This window comes from Cucurbita maxima, unplaced genomic scaffold (assembly GCF_002738345.1).
Source record: "Cucurbita maxima cultivar Rimu unplaced genomic scaffold, Cmax_1.0 Cma_Scf00011, whole genome shotgun sequence".
In the NCBI taxonomy this organism is placed as follows: Eukaryota; Viridiplantae; Streptophyta; class Magnoliopsida; order Cucurbitales; family Cucurbitaceae; genus Cucurbita; species Cucurbita maxima.
This window is the reverse complement of record NW_019272027.1, coordinates 5417833-5435578: the sequence shown is the minus strand read 5'-3', so window position 1 is coordinate 5435578 and position 17746 is coordinate 5417833. Positions and strand designations below refer to the sequence as shown.

Genomic DNA, 17746 nt, shown 5'->3' with positions numbered 1-17746 from the left:
GAATTTTGTTGATCTCGTTAGACCTAAACTAATATAGACGCAGAAAGGGACAGATAGTGCTTCGGAAAAATGGGGGTTTCTTATGATGACCTGGGAGAGGAAAGAAGCAGCTTTACCGAGGTTCAGGAGAGAAGCAGCTTTACCTCGTTCAAGAACTGACTTTTTCTTAGTGCTTGCTTTACCGAGTTCAATCAGTCCAGGAGCAGCTCTCAAGGAATTTACTGAATTTGCATTTCCAAATCGAAAGTCAAGGCGAAAATGAAAGAAGAAGAATTGAGAATCAATAGAAAAAGAAGAAGATAAGGAGAAAGAAAGAATCAGAATTGATAAGGATTGGCAAGAGGAGAGGAGCGAGGACAGTTCGAGCGTTAGAAGTAGCATAGCAGGGTCAAGGTAGCATTCCCTGTAGCAGCACTCTAGTATTTAGTAAATTCTTTGACTAAGGCCTAGAATCACTCTCGAGAAAAGGCCTGATTTACATATGTGTGTATGCCGCTCCTGTAGTTCAAGGCAGGTAAGGGCTGCTCATGAGGGGGGGCACCATCACTCTGTCTCGAAGGCAGGTTAGTTAAGTCAAGTGCCAAGTCAGGGTAGTGCATTAAGGAGCTGCAACTATCGCATCAGCTAGAGCTGCATTAGGCATTGGAAAGGTGCTTAATTCCGAGAGCGCTTTTAGGCTTGAAGAGCGGGAGAGGATTGAATATGCGAGACTGTAAAGGAGAGGGAAGCATACGTAGGACAGTAGGCCCGAAAGCTGTTAGCAAGTAGGCGCTGCGCTGTATTGCTAAGAGGCTTTCCTTGTTTTTCACTTGTTCAATACCGGTCCGCTATGAGCAAAGCGAATAGAGGAAGGCCCGGACCGTTCCGGGAGTACCAACTACCATGTAATGTTGTAGCAACTATGTTGTAGTGAGGGGTAGTTGACTTCGTCATGTATTCTTTCGGAGGTAGGTAGTTCTGAGGGAGCCCCATGCGATGCGTATATATCAAGAGGACTACGGGTCCTCCTCCTCCACTAAAAGCTTTTCAGCTCCTTCTTCTTTTGGTATTCTAAGTCAATCAGCTATACATCCTCCTTGCATTTTGGTATGGTACAAATCGATTAGGAATGAGCGTAGCGCAGTAGCTGTTGTTCTTGTGGTCTGTATAGCAGCGTAGAGTAGTGATCTCTTCTCACAACCGTCTATCCATCTTCTTAGTTTAGTTTTCCTGTTGTATGTCTAGCTATCTGTCGCATTATCTTACTGTGTTCCGCGAGCCTCCTTGCTTCCTTAAGCCACCATTCAGGAGTCGAGGTTGAGTTGTCGGAGATCCGTTGAGGCGGAGACTAGTGCCTGAAGAGGGAAAAGAGAGTTCAGTGTTTGCAGCCTTAAAGCCTTAAATCAGGGAAGGAAGGCTTTCTTCCCGAACGGTCTTCATCCTTGGGCTAGACAAGAACTTCGTTGGCAAAATGTACCGGATTTGGCTGAAGCGATCATTGCTGCAGAAAGAATGGTAGATGACATGGAAAAACCTACTCATTCGCACAAACAAAGGGGAAACCTCTTCGAGGCAACAAGACGGGGGGAGTGGAGAGCAAAAGAAAGGGGAAGAACATGCTACCAAAGAGCTGGGAACAAGCCTGGTAAACCTAACAAAGAAGAAGGGTTGCGGTTGTTTCATTTGTGGAGGACCTCAAAGAGCCCGCCCGTGACTGCCCAAATCAAGATAAATTGAGTGCATTGATCGCAGATGACAGACAGGGGGAGAAGTTCCCTTCTGACCCCCCGCTTCACACATTCAGTCTTTCTTCTCCCTTACGTGATAGGGCTCTAAAGCCAAGTGCTTGCTTCAGTTACAGCCCTCCATTGAATGGGGTGGGAAAGAAAGGTTCGGAAATCTAGTTTTTTGCCCGAGTCCAGTGGCAATGAGGAAAGGAAGGACAGCTACGGAAGCAGGTCAGCCTAAGCTTAAAGTAAAGGAAAGGCCCTGTTCCAGTATTGGAGGAAGCATGGCATAGAAAGCAGGGTATGTCATGGGTTGTAGGGAAGAGGTAAGACGTGTACATGAAAGCAAGCGAGAGCAGAGCCTAGGGGTGTCCACGGATAAACCACTCCAAAGTGATAATGTCTCAAAACGAGGAGGCCATATGGAAACAAGCTGTTAAACTTCCAAGAGAAAGAAGATTGACCCAATCAAAGAGGCGATAAAATCTCTTGACTCTTGATCTTCTACAAATTTCTCAGCCGAAGGAGCTCTCTTTGTCTAATTCGTAGTCTCTACCCAGTGATCTTTCCTATTTGTGACTCTATAATGCATTCTCCTGCTGTTTGACTCTTCCGGAGCCATTTCTTTTTCTTTTTCATCTTCAGTATTCCCACGCTTTGTACACCTTTCTTGCCTGCAAAGAATGTCACCCTCTTTGGTGATGCTTACTTCAGAAAGAAAGCCATTAGTCTCACTCAATCAGTCCCTCTCTTCTTCTTCTTCCTCTGCTTCAGGCGTGGGCAGAGCTTTTTATGTCTACCCTATTCGGTTTCTTGATTCCGAGACGAACTCCACCGCATCTTTCTCATGCCGTTTCTCCTTCTCAAAACTATCTTCCCCACTGTGTCCTTCTGTAGATGGGATTGCCTTTCTGATCACCTCTAATGCGGATTCTTTCCCGGGTATATGGGTCTCCCAGAACTGTCCTTAGATGGGATGGGGAAGATTCATTCATCGCTGTGGAATTTGATACCAGTTTGACCCTTCGCTTGTTGACATCAATGGAAATCATCTAGGTATATAAGCGAGTATCTTTGGCTTCCGTTAATGTTGTTGAAAGGGGGATTGATTTGACCAGTGGTAGACAGATAACGGTTTGGATTGAGTACAGAGATGCAATGAAAATGATCCGGGTGTGAATCGGGTACTCGCCGATTAGGCCTACAAGTCCTCTTCTTCCCCAATTTACCTCTCCAAGCAATTTCAAGATTGAATGCATGTTGGTTTCTCTGCCTCTAACGGACAGGGCTCAACAGTGAACATTGTTGATTGGTGGCAATTCAAGACCTTTGGGTTTCTTCTCTCGGTGATTCCTATGGATACCAAGAAGGGGACTCTTTTTTGTGCTATTCTGAGGATGGATGAAAGCAGATAGGATTACCCCTTTCCCTTTGATCCTCATGAAAGAAGAAAAAAGGCAGTAGAGATGGCTCTTGGATTGGGAGGTTTAGCTGCATTCTTCTTCTTCTTCAATTCTTGCTGCAATCTCTTCCTGATAAAGAAGAAAAGACTGATGACGGTCAGAAGAAAGAGAGAGAAGGCCTCACATGTAGAGTTCAAACGAGTAGAGTACCCTCATCTCACTTGCGGGGATAAGATTAGCCCTTTAACATGTTTACGAAGACCTCCGACTTATTAGAGAAAGGGGGTTCGATCGAAACAGAATTGTTGGTTCAGGGGCAGGTTCAGGTGAATGAGCTTCTCTTTCTTTCATTTGTTTCGTCTTTCAAGCAGAATCAAATTCAATCAAAGAGCTACTGAATGAACCGAGTTTACAGTGAAAGAATAAATAGGTGAAGGATAATTAATTAATAAATAAGGAGTATTGATCTTTTTCTTTTACCGACTGTAACTGTAGAAGGGAGAGGAAAGAAACTGAACTACTGAACCAGAAGAAGAATCAGAGAATGAAAGAAAGATCAGCTACTGAACCGGAAGAAGAAGAATGAGACAGAACTACTGAACGAACCTCTATTCCCTCTCCCTATTATTCATTCAGAATCAGAGAATGAAAGATGAATGAGACTTTACAGTTCAGGGGGAATCAAATGAAAGATGAATTAGCTGACAGGAGAGTCCATTCATTCAATCCTTCAAGCAAGAGTAAAAGAAAGCAAGACAAAATGATCCTTCACAATCAGTCAAGACTCAAGAAGAATGAGACTGAACAGTCAGTGANAAGATCAGTCGGCTATCCTGTTTTCGTCCCGGGTTGACAAATGCAAATCAAATCCTTTGGTACACAGCTGTTAAAAAAAACCTCCCTTTGGACAGAAGAACGGGAAAGACGAATCCGATTCTGTTCTATCCAATCCTTCAAGCAAGAGTAAAAGAAAGCAAGACAAAATGATCCTTCACAATCAGTCAAGACTCAAGAAGAATGAGACTGAACAGTCAGTGATTGTTCACCTTTCACTCTTTGACTCTCCTATAACCACTCCTTATTCATGAGACAGATTGAACTGTAAACTCATTCACCTCTGCCTATTGTTTCTTTCATTTCCCGAGCGAAAAGTTCGGAATAAAAGCCTTAGGAAGAATATCCTTTGTGAGCAGAAGGAATAGGGGAATGAATCCTAAGTCTTTACAGCGGGCAGGAGAGTAGTAAAACAAAGAGTGAAATCAAGGATCAGAGCGAGTTAGTTCATCAATCAAGGAGATCAGAGAACGAAGCCTNGACAGATTGAACTGTAAACTCATTCACCTCTGCCTATTGTTTCTTTCATTTCCCGAGCAAGGGTGGAACTATTCTTTCTCTTCTCCTTCACCTCTATTCCTGTTAGTGATTATGAACAGTCAGTCAATCCTCAACTCTCGATTCATGTGACAGATTGAACAGTAAGTAAAGTAAGAAAAGAAGAAGGGCAAGCTCCTTCACTCCCGCTCCCTCACTCCTTTATCTTTTTGAATTGACTCTCTCTCTTGTAAACTCCTGAACCTTCACCCTCTTTCACTCTTTCACTATTCCTACACGAGGTAAACTTCCATTCCATTGCCAGAACCTGATTGAACTCATTCACCTTTGACTCTGTTCCATGACCTACACCTTTTCTTTCCTCTCACTTCTTTCGATCAGGAGGTAAAGCCACTAATTCATTTACTCAGCTGAAGGGATGGAGGATGATTCTTTCTTTCACTCTTTTACTCGAGTGTACACAAATGAAAGGATGTTCGAGAAGAAGATTAATGAGACAGAACTCCCACCCACCTATTTATTCACTCGACAAAGCAAGCACTAAGAAAAAGTCAAGAAGGAGAAGCTCAAGCTCATTCACCTATTTGTTATGGTCAAGTTGCTTCGCTCATTCACCTTCTTTTTTATGAGGAGGTAAATAGAATGAATAGAATAGCTCTTTGATTGACCAAGGTAATGAGGAAAGACTCAAGCAAGACTCAACATTAATGAGAGTGAATGAATGAATCAGAGAATGAAAGAAAGAGAGTTTACAGTGAGATAAAGAGAAGCTCTGAGAGTAACCAACCCTGCATTGGACTCTGATTGAACGAGGTAAACAGGAGGATGATTCTTGAACTTGCTCAGAGGTAAAGCAGCTGAGGATTGAATTGACTCTCCCTGATTGAACAAGGTAATTCGAAAGTCAAGACGAAAGAAAGCAAGAGAAGATGAATGAGACATATTTCACTCTTTCACTCGATAATTCAGAAGTCAAGACGAAAGAGAAAGATTAATGAGAGTTCTCGTTCCCTCCTTCACCTATTTATTCAAAGACTGGGGTGGAACTATCTCATTTATTTTTGAGGCTTTAGTCCGTTCTTTGTTGTTCTTCTTCTTCTTTTTCTGCTTGAAAGACGAAAGATTAATGATCCTGAACCAGTGGGTAAAGCTGCTTCCTTATACAAATGATCGTAACCCTTCGGCTGATTGAACTCGGTCCAATGGCTTTGCCCCTTTTCCAATTGATTCTTTAACTCGCTTGAAAGACTCAACAAAGTCAAGTCAAGAAAGAGAAGCGCATTCTCTTGAACTACTTCCCCGATATGACCTTCAGTTCATGTTCATTTACAGTCGGGGTAAAAGAGAAAGTCAAGAAAGAGAAGCGACTGAACCTAAACCGATATGACCTGACCTACACCTGCCCCTACACCTTCTTAAACTGCTTCACTCCTCCCTCTTTTTATTCTATCGTTTGAACCCATTCATTGCCTGAACTACTTCCTTCACCTTCTTTCTCTGATCTTGATCCTTATTCAGAAAGTGAAGACTGAACTCAAGATGAATTAGCTGTTTTTCAGGAAGGAGAGTAAGTAAATGAATGAAGGAACCTGAATCGACCCTATACAGTCTTTGTTTGATTGAAGGGAGAGGAAAGACTATCGATTCCTTCTCCTCTTTGTTCCTATTCTTTAAAGTGGCTTAGCTCCTGAACCTACTAGCTGCTTCGCTCCTTCCCCTTATCTTTTTTTTACTATTCCTTCCCTTCCGTTACTGTGAGTTATTAAAAGTAACCAAGGGAAAGCCTCAAGCAAGATTCATTCTCACTGTAAGTCAAGACTCAATATTCTTGATCCTTCACTTCTCTTCTCATTGAGTTGCTTTGTTGGTGCACCTATTTCTTCTTTCACTCGATAAACTCAATAACTAAATAACCTCAGCTTGGCTCCCCTTCGGCTCTAACTCTATAAACTGCTTGCTTGGTTCTTTCCGATTTCTTCTTAAGGGCTCCTTCGCCTTTTCTTGACTCTATTATAACCGTCAATTCTTGTTAATTTATAAGACTGTAAAGACTAAAGGAAACCTGGAGGATCAGCTCCTTCACTACTGAACCCGATGTAACGAGGTAATTCAATTTAGAAGGACAGACTCAAGAGAAACAAACCCCCTTCTTCCCCTGAACCCAATCACTTGTCCCTTCTTTTCACAAGGTAAATAGATAATCAGTATTCTCCTCACCCTTTATTTGATGAGACTTCGCCAGGAAGTCAAGACGAAACCGACACCCTTATGACTGATTTCACTCTTTAATTCGGAGGTCAAGCTGCTAATTAATTTACTCGCTGGCTGAAGGGGTGAACTACTTCTTTCTCTTTCTCTGTTCTTTCCTTTGTATGATATTCCGCTTGCTTTCAAGACTCAACTCTCCTTATTCGTTAGAGTGAACTGATCTTTCTCCTCTCACTACTTAACTTACTCATTCTGCTTTTCCGATCGATATTACATTACCTGTATGGTTCGTTATTAACTGTAAACAAAGACTGAAGATTCCTGAACCTCATTGAAGGCGGGAAACAGGAGAGGAGGATGATTCTTTCATTCACTCTTTTACTCGACTGTAAACAAATGAAAGGATGGAAGAGAGTGCTCTTCTCCTCTTTCTTCTTTGCACTCGGTAATAAATAGGTTAAAGCATCTTCTGTTACTTTACGGTTGAGCAGCTTGGCTCCTTTTCCTTCAGAAGAAAGATGAATCAGACAGATTGAACTTGGTAAACAGGACGATTCTCCTTTCTTTCACTGTCTGTAAACTAAGACTCAACCTTAACTAACCCTAAACCTGCCCCTCTATTATTCCCTCACCTTTTTCTGGAGGTCAAGCTAGAAGAAGAACCTGAACCGGAACCTATACAGTTCTAGAAGGGATATTAAATAAATGAATTAGCAGTAGCAGCTTTGAAAGACTCAACCTAACTATCCGTACAGACTTTGTTTGAAAGAAGGGAGAGGATAGACTAAAGATGAATGATAGTTGTTTACAGTCTCTGAATAAATAAAGGAGTTAGCAGCTTTAGCTTTGGAAGACTCAACGAAAGATTCTAGAGACGGAAGAGGATAGAAAGAAGAAGAATCAGATATTCATTCCTTTACTGGGGAGGAAATTCATTCAATCTGGAACCTTATACTCTACTCTATTCCCAGATTGACCAGTAAACACTCAACTCAAGATAGATTCTAGAGACGAAACTCAATCACTTGTCCCGAATTTCACTGTAAGAAAGGAAGCCTTAACACTCATTCTCCTTCACTCCGTCGTAACCTATTGATTGATTCTTGATCCTGGCCCCTGAACAAACCAACCTATCCTTTATTTACGGTATCTTCTCTGTTCTTTCCCTTCTTGACCTGTAGTAGGGAATCTGAGCTCTAATCTTTCTCCTTAATTCTTCTTATTGTTAGTTACTTAGAAGGCAGTGATTGTGTTGCAAGTTATTCTTTCACAAGGTAAGGTAAAGCATATTCTTTCTCCGTAACCTGATTGACCTCTTTCACTCGTTCTCTTTTCTTTTCTTTTCGATTCCTATTGATTTTCTTCTTTTAGGGAGACTCCTTATTCATTCTTTTGAACCTCTACAACTTGGTAAACTCCTGACTGATTCACCTATTTATTCTGTTCCTAGTAAACGAAGAAGAAACCAAACTCATGAACCTCTTCTATATATTAGAATCTGTGATTGTTAAGGTGAGTTATTCAAACACAGTAAGCAAGGGCCGAAAGAGAGTTGACGAATGGAACTTAATCACTTCTTGTCCCTATACGCTCTTCCTATTTATTCCTTCAAACACAAGGTAAAGCATACATATTCAATTCATTTACTCGACTAGAACCAAGGTAAAGCCGAAACTTCTTATTAGAGAGAACAGTACTAATACTGATTAACCTGATTTAACTCCTTATAACTCCTTATACTCTATACCCTGCCTGACCTACTTCTGAACCTCAACCCTTTTCCTTCTTTCACTCCTCGTCTCGCTGCAGCTAATTCACTTCCTCGATTGTAAAGACTCTGCTTATGAATGAGACTAATGGAACTCCTTTTCCCCTATTGTCTTGCCAGATTGAACAGTAAACTCGGACTCGGTAAACTCTTTCACTCCTCTCTCTTCTGGAACTCTTTGACTATCCTGCATGTAAGAAAAGAAGAAGGTCAAGCTCCTGAGCCTAGCGGTCTCATTGCTCTGCTCCTTCGCCTCTCCCTTCTTTAACTTACTCTCCTGCCTGTAAAGCCGAAAGCATTCTCCGATTCCTTCTTTCATAGTACGGTAAACTCAATCACTTGTCTCTGATTTCCCTGTAAGAAAGGAAGCCTCAACCGACACCCGACACCCTTTGACAGATGGAACAAGGAAAAGACTATTCTTTCTCGGATCCTTCCCCTTAACCTATTTATTCACACTGTACCGTAAAAGATCAATACTCAATTCTCCTTAACTCCTTTTCCAAATGGAACTCTTTGTTTGACTTTCCCTCCCTGAACTATAAACAAAACCGAAAGAAGAATGAAACTGAACTACTGAACCTGAACCTCGTAAACTATCAGCTTCTCTCCTTCAATCCTTCTTACACTCCTCTCCCTATTGATTGATTCTTTCACTGTATGTAAACTAAGACTGAACTCAAGCAGAATTATCCTTAACTCCGGAACCTATTGATTGATTCACTGTAAACTCTTGTTCCTTCTTTCACTTCACTCCTTTTCCTATTTATGAATGAACACTGTAAAAGATCAATACTCAAGATTATCCCTCACCTCGCGCGTAAACTATCTATCAGTCTGCTTCGCCGCTCCTTAGCTAGCTTTCTTTGGGTTTTTATCATGAACCTCGTAATAAACAAGTCAAGACTCACCAAGAATGAGAGTAAACTACTGAACCTAAACTCTTTGACTCTCCTACCTGTAAGAAGGATGAATGATCCGGAACAGGAAGTCAAGCAAGACTCAACCCTTTCCCTTTGATTGATTGAACGAGGTAAACTAAATCACTACTGAACCTGAACCTATGGATTCTTTCACTGCACTTTCTCCCCTCCCTATTTATTTTGTCATTTCACTCTTGAACCTAGAAGTCAAGACTCAACAAGAATGATCCTTCTGTCCTCTCCCTATTTATTCCTTCAAAGATAGTAAACTTAAGACGAAACTCAACAATATATGCATTCTCCTGAAACTGATTGCTTGAACAGTAAACTACGTCTCAACGAAAGTAAGACTCAAGATTCATTCTTTCTCTGATCCTTGATTGAACTATTTTTTCACTCACTCGAGGTAAAGCTAAATGAATGAACTCCTTCCCCTTCTGACTCTTCTCTAAATCCTTATCTTGTGAGTTATTCTTTCACAGTAAACAAAGCATATGAAATTCATTCGTTCTCTTCTCGAGTATTCAATCCAGAACTGTAAACAAAGACTCAACTCAAGATGCATTCTCCTTTACCTATTTATTCAAAGACTGTAACCTCGGTTCATGAAGTAGTTCTTTTATTGACCGAGGTAATTAGGAAGTCAATCCTCAACATTCATTATCACTCCAGACCCTATCCTAATAGCCTTTATAGTGAAAGAATCAAGCCAAATGAATGAAACTGAACGAACTTCACTCCGGCTCCATCTTATTCAAAGACTCGGTAATTCGGAAGGAAAGACTCGATTCATTCTTGTTTACGAACTGAGCTATTGAACTTGTCCCTTTAAACATAAGGTAAATAGGCTTTGATTACCTTATTCCCTGATTAATGATCGATCCTTCCCCTCTCTCTCCTGAACCTATTATATTTATTGGCCGGTCTCTCATCTCTTCTTTCATTAAGGAAGTCAAGATTTGATCTGAGAATCTAATTATACGTCAAAGTGTGCAATTATTGCATTTAGGAGAAATCAAACACACTAACCAAGGGAAAGAAAGCCGCTAATGAATTTACTGTCCGTCCCTGATTTCACTCCATCAAAGGTTGGTTACCTCTACCTCCTCTCTGTCTTAGCCTTGATTTCACTCTTTGACTCGCGCTGAACTGGAAAAGAAGAAGAAACCGACAAAGAGCTACTTTTCCTATTCTGTATGGTCTCATTGTCCTCTCCCTTTTTCTTTGTAGCGATTGTTCACCTCTCCTTAATTTCACTCCTGAACTTGTCCCTTCTTTTACTGTAACCTCATGAACGAACCTAATTGAACAAGGTAAAAGAAAGTGTTGAAAGTCAAGACTCAACTAGAATTATCCTTCACTCCTGAACTTGTCCCTGATGGAACTCTTTTACTGATTGAGCGAGGGAAAGATTATTCAAAGACTCGGCTTCTCTCCTTCACCTATTTATTCACGGATCTTTCTCCTCTGCCTACTTAACTTACTCATTCACCTTTGACAGATTGAACTAGGTAAATAGGTTACTTATGTCCTATCCAACTCTGTCTGTTCTCCTGAACCTTCTTTCACTCATTCTCCTTTTCCACCTATTTGATTTATTCTTTCACTGATCTTTTCTTACACTCGGTCTGTTCTGTGTGCTCCTTATTCTCTGAATTGAGTTTTTCTTCTTTCTTTCTCTTCTTCTTTCATTGTAAACTAAGAAAATGAAAGAGAAATCTCCTGTAAAGACTCTTGATTGATTCGAGTTCACTCCTTCACCGGATCTGTCAGAAAAGAAGAAACCTGAACCTCGGCTTGGCTCTTCTCCCTATCGGTCTCGTTGCTTCACCCCTCTTTATTCATTCTTTCACTCGGTAAATAGAATGGGTGGTGTTTGGTTGGTTCTTGATCCTTCACCTCTACTCTATTCCCTTCCCTTCTTTCATAGTAAATGAATGAAAAGAGAATGAAAGAAATATCAGCAAGCGACTAAACCTCTATTTCCTGAACTACTTCCCTTGATGAAACTGGGTAAAGAAAGCATACATATTCTTTCTCCTGAGCCGGAACCTAACTGTAAACTGATTGTCCTCTCCCTATTTTTAGGGTAATTTCAATCAAACACAAGGGAAGGAAATAGGTAAAGCTATTTGACGGTCTCATTGCTGCGCTCGCTCCTCTTTATTCTTTAACTATTCTTTCACTCGGTAAACTATAGGATGATTCAAACACTCTTTTCCTCTATTCCCTGCCCTGAGGAGGTAAAGCTATTTGAAGAACCTTGATAGGAGAGAAAATGAAAGAAACTTCTGAAATTGTCTTGTCCCTTCTTTCACTCGGTAAATAGGTAAAGCTTATGTATGGTCTCGTTGCTCCGCTCCTCTCTGTCTTAGGCGAGCTAGCTTTCTTTTATATGTCTTAGCCGAGCTAGCTTTCTTTTATTTATTCCCTGATTGAACTAGGTAAAGCTGCTTTGCTCAATCACCTGTCCTTTACAATTGAGTAAATTAATTCAATCCTGAACTGGACCCTTCTTTCACTCCTCTCCCTATGTTTGAGGTCATTTATTGAGGTAAAGCAGCTAATCTAATTCATTTCCTCTCCCTTGTCAAAGACTCAACTCAAGATTAATGAGAAAGAACAGTCAGTCAAGACGAAAGAAAGAAGAATGATCCTTCTGTCCTCTCCCTAGTTTTTCGTTCATTTCACTAGGGTTTCACTATTCTTGAACAAGGTAACATAGGTGTTTTATTCTTTCTCTTCTCTTTCTCCTCTCCCTACTTACTCATTCACCTCTCCAATCCCATTTCTTTTTTGATCGACAGCAGGTAGGGTTCATTCTAAGGTTCCTTATTCCGGTTGTAAAGTAGAAGAAGCCCTTCTCCCTTCCCCTGCCCTGTCCTATCTAAGAAAAGAGATCATCAAAGACGCACTCAAGAAAGGAATTGCAAATGAAAGAAGAATCTGTGTTCCCGAGATATGGAGTGGAGTGACTATCCTGAATCTCCTCTTCCCCTCCCCCCTTTTTTCTTTCTCGTCGAGAATCGATTTCTTTTTTTGTATTGTGTATTATGATTGATTTGTAGTTCAAGGGCACTCTTTGATATGAACCAAAAAACGTCAATCATACAATATACTTCAATGACGATGTGAATAAAAAGTTGTCAAAATTATCAAAAGATGTTTCAATGCATGCCATATTGAAGAAGAGTGAAGTTTGATTGTTATAAATTTTGGGTGGGTTACAATTTAGAGTTTTTAGGACTTTTTATTTACTTTAGGTTACAATTACATAATGGTTAATTATGACCATTAAGTATGAATGTTACAATTCTTGGAATGCCTAGTAGTTTCATTTTGAGGCTATATAAAGCCATGTATGTTGTATTTGTAAGAGACTTGGAAAATGTAGTAAAAGAAGCATTTGTGCTCTTCTTTAGCCAATGGCTAAGTTTCTTTGCAATTCTATGTAGTTTAGGTTGCATATAGAATCATTCAAGCTCGACATGATCAATCTTGCTTGTGGAGTGATTCGAATCTCAAACAAGTGTTTGAGATATTTGATCAACAAGAATCATTCAAGCTAGACATGATCGATCTTGCTTGTGGAGTGATTCGAATCTCAAACAATGTTCTTGCCTTGAGATATTCGATCAACAAGGTAATTCGAATCTCAAACAATGTTCTTACAAAGGGAACGTCGTTTCCCGCAACCATTTCTTTTTTTGATGTTTTTCTTTCTTCAGGGCTTACAGGTCATCATTCCACCAAAGGCTTGAAGTGAACGAGAGAAGTTATCGAGAGAGTACCAAATGCTGACAGTGACGAAGGTAACCTACTTTCGGTGGACGCAGAGCCAACGAGTTCAGTCGAACAACGTAACGAGTCTAAGGTTACAGAAGCGTTCGCCAACTTTGATAGGTATAGCATTGTTGCAAGCAAATAGAATAGAGTAGAGCTTACTGTTTCTTCTATTAGAGTCACGAGCTTGTTGTAGTCGGTCCAACAAACAAGAGAGAATCTTGCTGCTTACTTGCTATATTCCCGCGTTCTTGCATGGCTCTTCTCCCTTCGGTCTCGCCCTGCTTCTCCCTTCCCCCTCTTCCCTTCTACCGTCCAAAACAAGGCCATATGGAGTATAGCCAAGTGGTAAGGCATCGGTTTTTGGTACCGGCATGCAAAGGTTCGAATCCTTTTACTCCAGATTATGAACACCCGATCGGATCTGTCAAGAACGAGCTGACGACTACAGGGGAAGCGGCTAATTGCAGTCCCTGAGCCTAGCTTGTAGCAAGCCAAAAATGTGACTTGAACCTACTTTGCTAAGAGAAGATCTCGAAGGGAAAACAGACAGCATAAAGCAATCCCTTCCAACCAGCCAACCCCCGGAGTTGAAGACAAGCCCTTTTTAGTCAAGCTTAGGTCGGGTTCTTCTATCAATCTCCTGCCCCTTGCTTCACTCCTTTTTCTGTAAACTGGTCGCTGGTTGATCTGATCAGACCCAGGACATGCTAGAGCCCAGCCCGGGAGGATGAAAAGAAAGGACAGAGAGATAAAGCAATGTAGCCTGTTCGGAAAGCGCATCTCGCATTGCATACCAGATATCTCATACCCACATGAGAAAGAGTCTCAGATATCTTGAAGACACCTGCCCCTGACCTATCCTATCTGAGAAAACGAGATCATAAAAAAAAGACGCACTCAAGGCATATGGGTTTTCTTACCGCTTGACTTGCTTCTAGGCTTAGGGAGAAAGGCGCATCCTAGTCTGGGTTAGGGGGTTACAAACCTTGCTTTTCTCTAGAATTTCCAATCTCTCCTCTGTCTTAACAAAGAAAGATTTTCCAATCCTATTAGGAATCGATCTAGACTAGCTGCCATACATAAAGAGCTCAAGAGACTGGGATTCGTTCAAACGCTCAAGACCAAGGGGCGTAGCTGCTATTTCACCGAGAGTGAATGCGGCTAGGGCTATTTGACACTAATCAGAATCTCCTGACCCCTATCTAGTCTAGTAAGGATTGGGGATTGTCTAAATAAATGGTAATACGGAAGTGGTAGCCGTCCTCTCATATAACAGATAAAGCTGTTCCTCTTGTTCTCTCTTTTCCCGAGGCAATTACATTCAAATCGTTATTTTCAATCAAGTTGGTCATCGTCACACCACTCGCTGATGCGGATCTGGGAGGCTGGGTCATCCCGCATTGAATACAACTAAGCTCTTCTTTCATTCCTCTTGTTCAATTTCCCTTGGCTTCGGTGCCAGCTAGGACTAGTAGCATGGTCTTCTCTTAGGCTTTCTCTTGGTGTAGGAATGGGAGCTGCACGTTAGCACTTGACTTTCTTTTCCGGCATAAGAGGTCTTGTCTATTTACTGTTTTAGCGGAATAAGCAGTCTTGGTGCTTTGGGCGTGGCACTAGTCTGACTGTGCTTTCCTAGTTGGCTATTCTTGATATGATCTTCTTGCCAGGCAGAAGGGCATCCAACAGCCTACAGACAGAGTGATGGTGATGCTTCTGTCATATATAATGATAGTCTTTTTTTTCATTTTTGAGGAATTCGTATGTATAAATAGACTGTTTGGCTTAGTCTTCGTATCAAACTCTAAAAAGAGGTTGTTTTCTTGCAATTGAATCAAAAGGAACTGTTCTTACCTCAAAGGGAGTGCAGCCAGCCTATCCATCAATAATATAGGAAAGAAGAGGAAAGACTCAAGAGAAAACCTTCCCCTGAACCTGACGAGAAAGAATTCGAAGAAGATATTCTATTCCTTTACAGTGATAGGGAGAGGAAACAAAAAGAAATGAAGGAGTTAGCAGTTAAAGAAGAAATGAAGGAGTTAGCTGAAAGTGTTTGAAAGACTCAAGCAAGACAAGAGGTAAAGCTAACCTTTCTTTACAGTTAAAGAAGAAATTCAAGAGTTAGCTGACAGGAGAGGAACGAAGTGCTCGACCGGAAGGGAGAGGAAAGACGAAAGATGAATGAGAGTTTACAGTTCAAGAGGGGAGAGTCAGAAATGAATTAGCTGCTTTTCAAGACGAAAGATGAATGAGAGAGAGAGAGTTTACGGAATTGGCTGGCTTTCTTGCTTGCTTTCACTCCTGACCGACCCGCTATTGCCTTCATTCTTTCTCTTCTCCTTCCCTGGTATTACCTTCAGTGATTGTTCCTTATTCTTTCTCTTTCACTCGGTAAACGAAATCACTACTTCACAAACCAGATTTCACTCCCTTACCTCTATTCCCTTCCCTTATTTTAGGAGGTAAACTGGAGGATGATTTTGTGAGTTATTCTTTCACAGTAAACAAGGTAAAGCAGCTTCAACTCCATTGCCTTCACCTCTCCAACTCAGTCTCGTGGCTTCGCCCCTCTCCTCTCCTTTACTGTTGAGCCGCTTCGCGCCTCTTCTAGTGGAGCTTCTTCACCCCTGCCCCTGAACCTTCTTTCACTCTTTTCCTCTCCTGCCTGCCTGTAAATGAATGAATGAGACTTAACTCCTTGTTCACCTCGCCCTATTTTTTAGGCCATTTCCCTCAGGTTGAACTATTCTTGACCAAGGGAAAGCATATTCAATGAATGGGCTCTCCCTTCACTGTACTAATTCATTTACTCGACTTTAAACTCCTGAACTCAATCACCGGAATTGGCTGGCTTGCTTTCACTCTTGAACAAGGGCAAGACTCCGGTAGGCAAGATTCATTCTTTCTTGATCTTCTCCTTTCTTTCTTTCTTTCTTGCTGGGCTGGCTGGGTTGGAAGGAACTGACAGGCTGGCTGGCTTGCTTTCACTCTTGAACAAGGGAAATAGGATGAGAATCAGGTAAAGCGACTGAACCTCTATCCCCGTTAGTGATTGTGAGTTATTAGAAAGAAGTGATTGTGAAGAGGAAGTCAATCCGAAAGCAAGACAAGAAGAAATGAATTAGCTGCTTTGAAAGACTTAACTCAACAAGATTAATGATCCTTCACTCCGAAACCTATACAGTGTTTGAAGGGGGAATCCATTCATTAGCTGCTTTACAGGAGAGTAAAAGAATTCAATCCTTAGCTGCTTTTCAAGACTGAACCGAAAACCTTCACCTTCACCTCATTTTCCTTTACAGGAGAGAAAAGACGAAGAAGAAACCAAAACCAACCCTTTTCCTTACAGTTCTAGAATCAAAGGAAATAAAGCTTAGAGTTAGAGTTTACCTTTCTCAAAGAAAAGAAGACGAAACAACATTCATTCTCCTTTACAGTAAGAAAAGAAGAGGAAACCGAAAAAGAGCTACTTCCCCTTTACAGTCGGTAAAAGAAAAAGATCAATACTCTTTCTTATTAATTATCCTTCACCTTTAGAGTCGAGCTACTTACTTTTGTTTCTATTCTCTCGTTCACTTGATTGAACTGAAAAAGAAGATTCTCGTAATCAAATCATCATTTGTCTCTCGTAACCTCAAGGGCATAAATTGTTCGCTTCCTTCTCCTTTACAGTCTCGCATCATATTCAATCAATCCTCTCCCTATCGGTTGGAAATGTGGAGATACCTTGACCGTCACCTGTTAGCTCTTGTCTTATTCTAAGCTGTTACATTTGTAATAGTAAGAAAAGAAGAATTTGTCGAGAGTAACCCAAAGGCATAAATTTTAAGCTTTCTTCTCGGGGAATAGAGTCAAAGGTAAAGCAGCTAATTAATTTTCTCTCCTGTAAACTCGATCTCACATATTCTCTCCTCTCCCTTCTTGAACTCGGTAAATAGGTTCCAGAGCAGTTAAGTTTGATTCTAAACAATTTACTCTCCTGTAAAGGTTCATAATCAGTCTCGACTGAAAAGAAGAGGGAGGAGGGGGTTCGGGAATGACTAAAACACTACTAAACTAAAAGGGGTAGGGAAAGCCACAGGAAAGTGAACGGATTGACTAAGCCAATCATGAATTGAATGACCACTTAAGGAACCAGCTAGGCTAAGGATAAGAAGAGCAGCCAAAGGCACAAGGAATACCTTCCACTCTTGCACAGAGCCTCTGCCTCGCCAAGTGGATAGGCAGCAAGCACAACTGGATCTCCGCATCGTAGATGCCTCGTTCTTCTATATGTCCCTTCAAAGCCAAGCCTGATCTTCATCTCATAACTCAAGCCACAGGAAAACTGATGGAAGACCTTCACTACCAGCTCTTTACCTGCTTAAAAGCAGCTCTTCTTCGGGACAGAGAAAGAGATGACAGCCGTGGTGCATTGCCTGAGGACGTGGAGGCACTACTTGCTAAGAGTCTTTTTGAGTCTTCTTTCCCTATCTATTTCTTACCTCTTTGTACCATCGAAGAAGAAAGCGTTTTAAGTGACCAGACATGGACAGAAAGCGTGGAATGAAAGATAGGAAAGGGATCAGGTTTTTCATATCAGATGTAAAAACATTGATTCTAGCTCCTTACCCATGGGGAATC

The 17746-nt window shown here is 41.2% G+C and overlaps 1 long non-coding RNA gene across 1 annotated transcript; it reads right to left on the bottom strand.

Moving 5' to 3' along the window:
- Window positions 1-1145: 1145 nt before the first annotated feature.
- On the bottom strand, window positions 1146-12266 carry LOC111486552. The gene is made up of 3 exons (XR_002718903.1): window positions 12256-12266; window positions 6315-6320; window positions 1146-1327 (listed from the first exon to the last, which is right to left on the bottom strand). It is a non-coding gene; the product is annotated as an uncharacterized LOC111486552 (long non-coding RNA).
- Between the last annotated feature and the right edge of the window lie 5480 nt (window positions 12267-17746).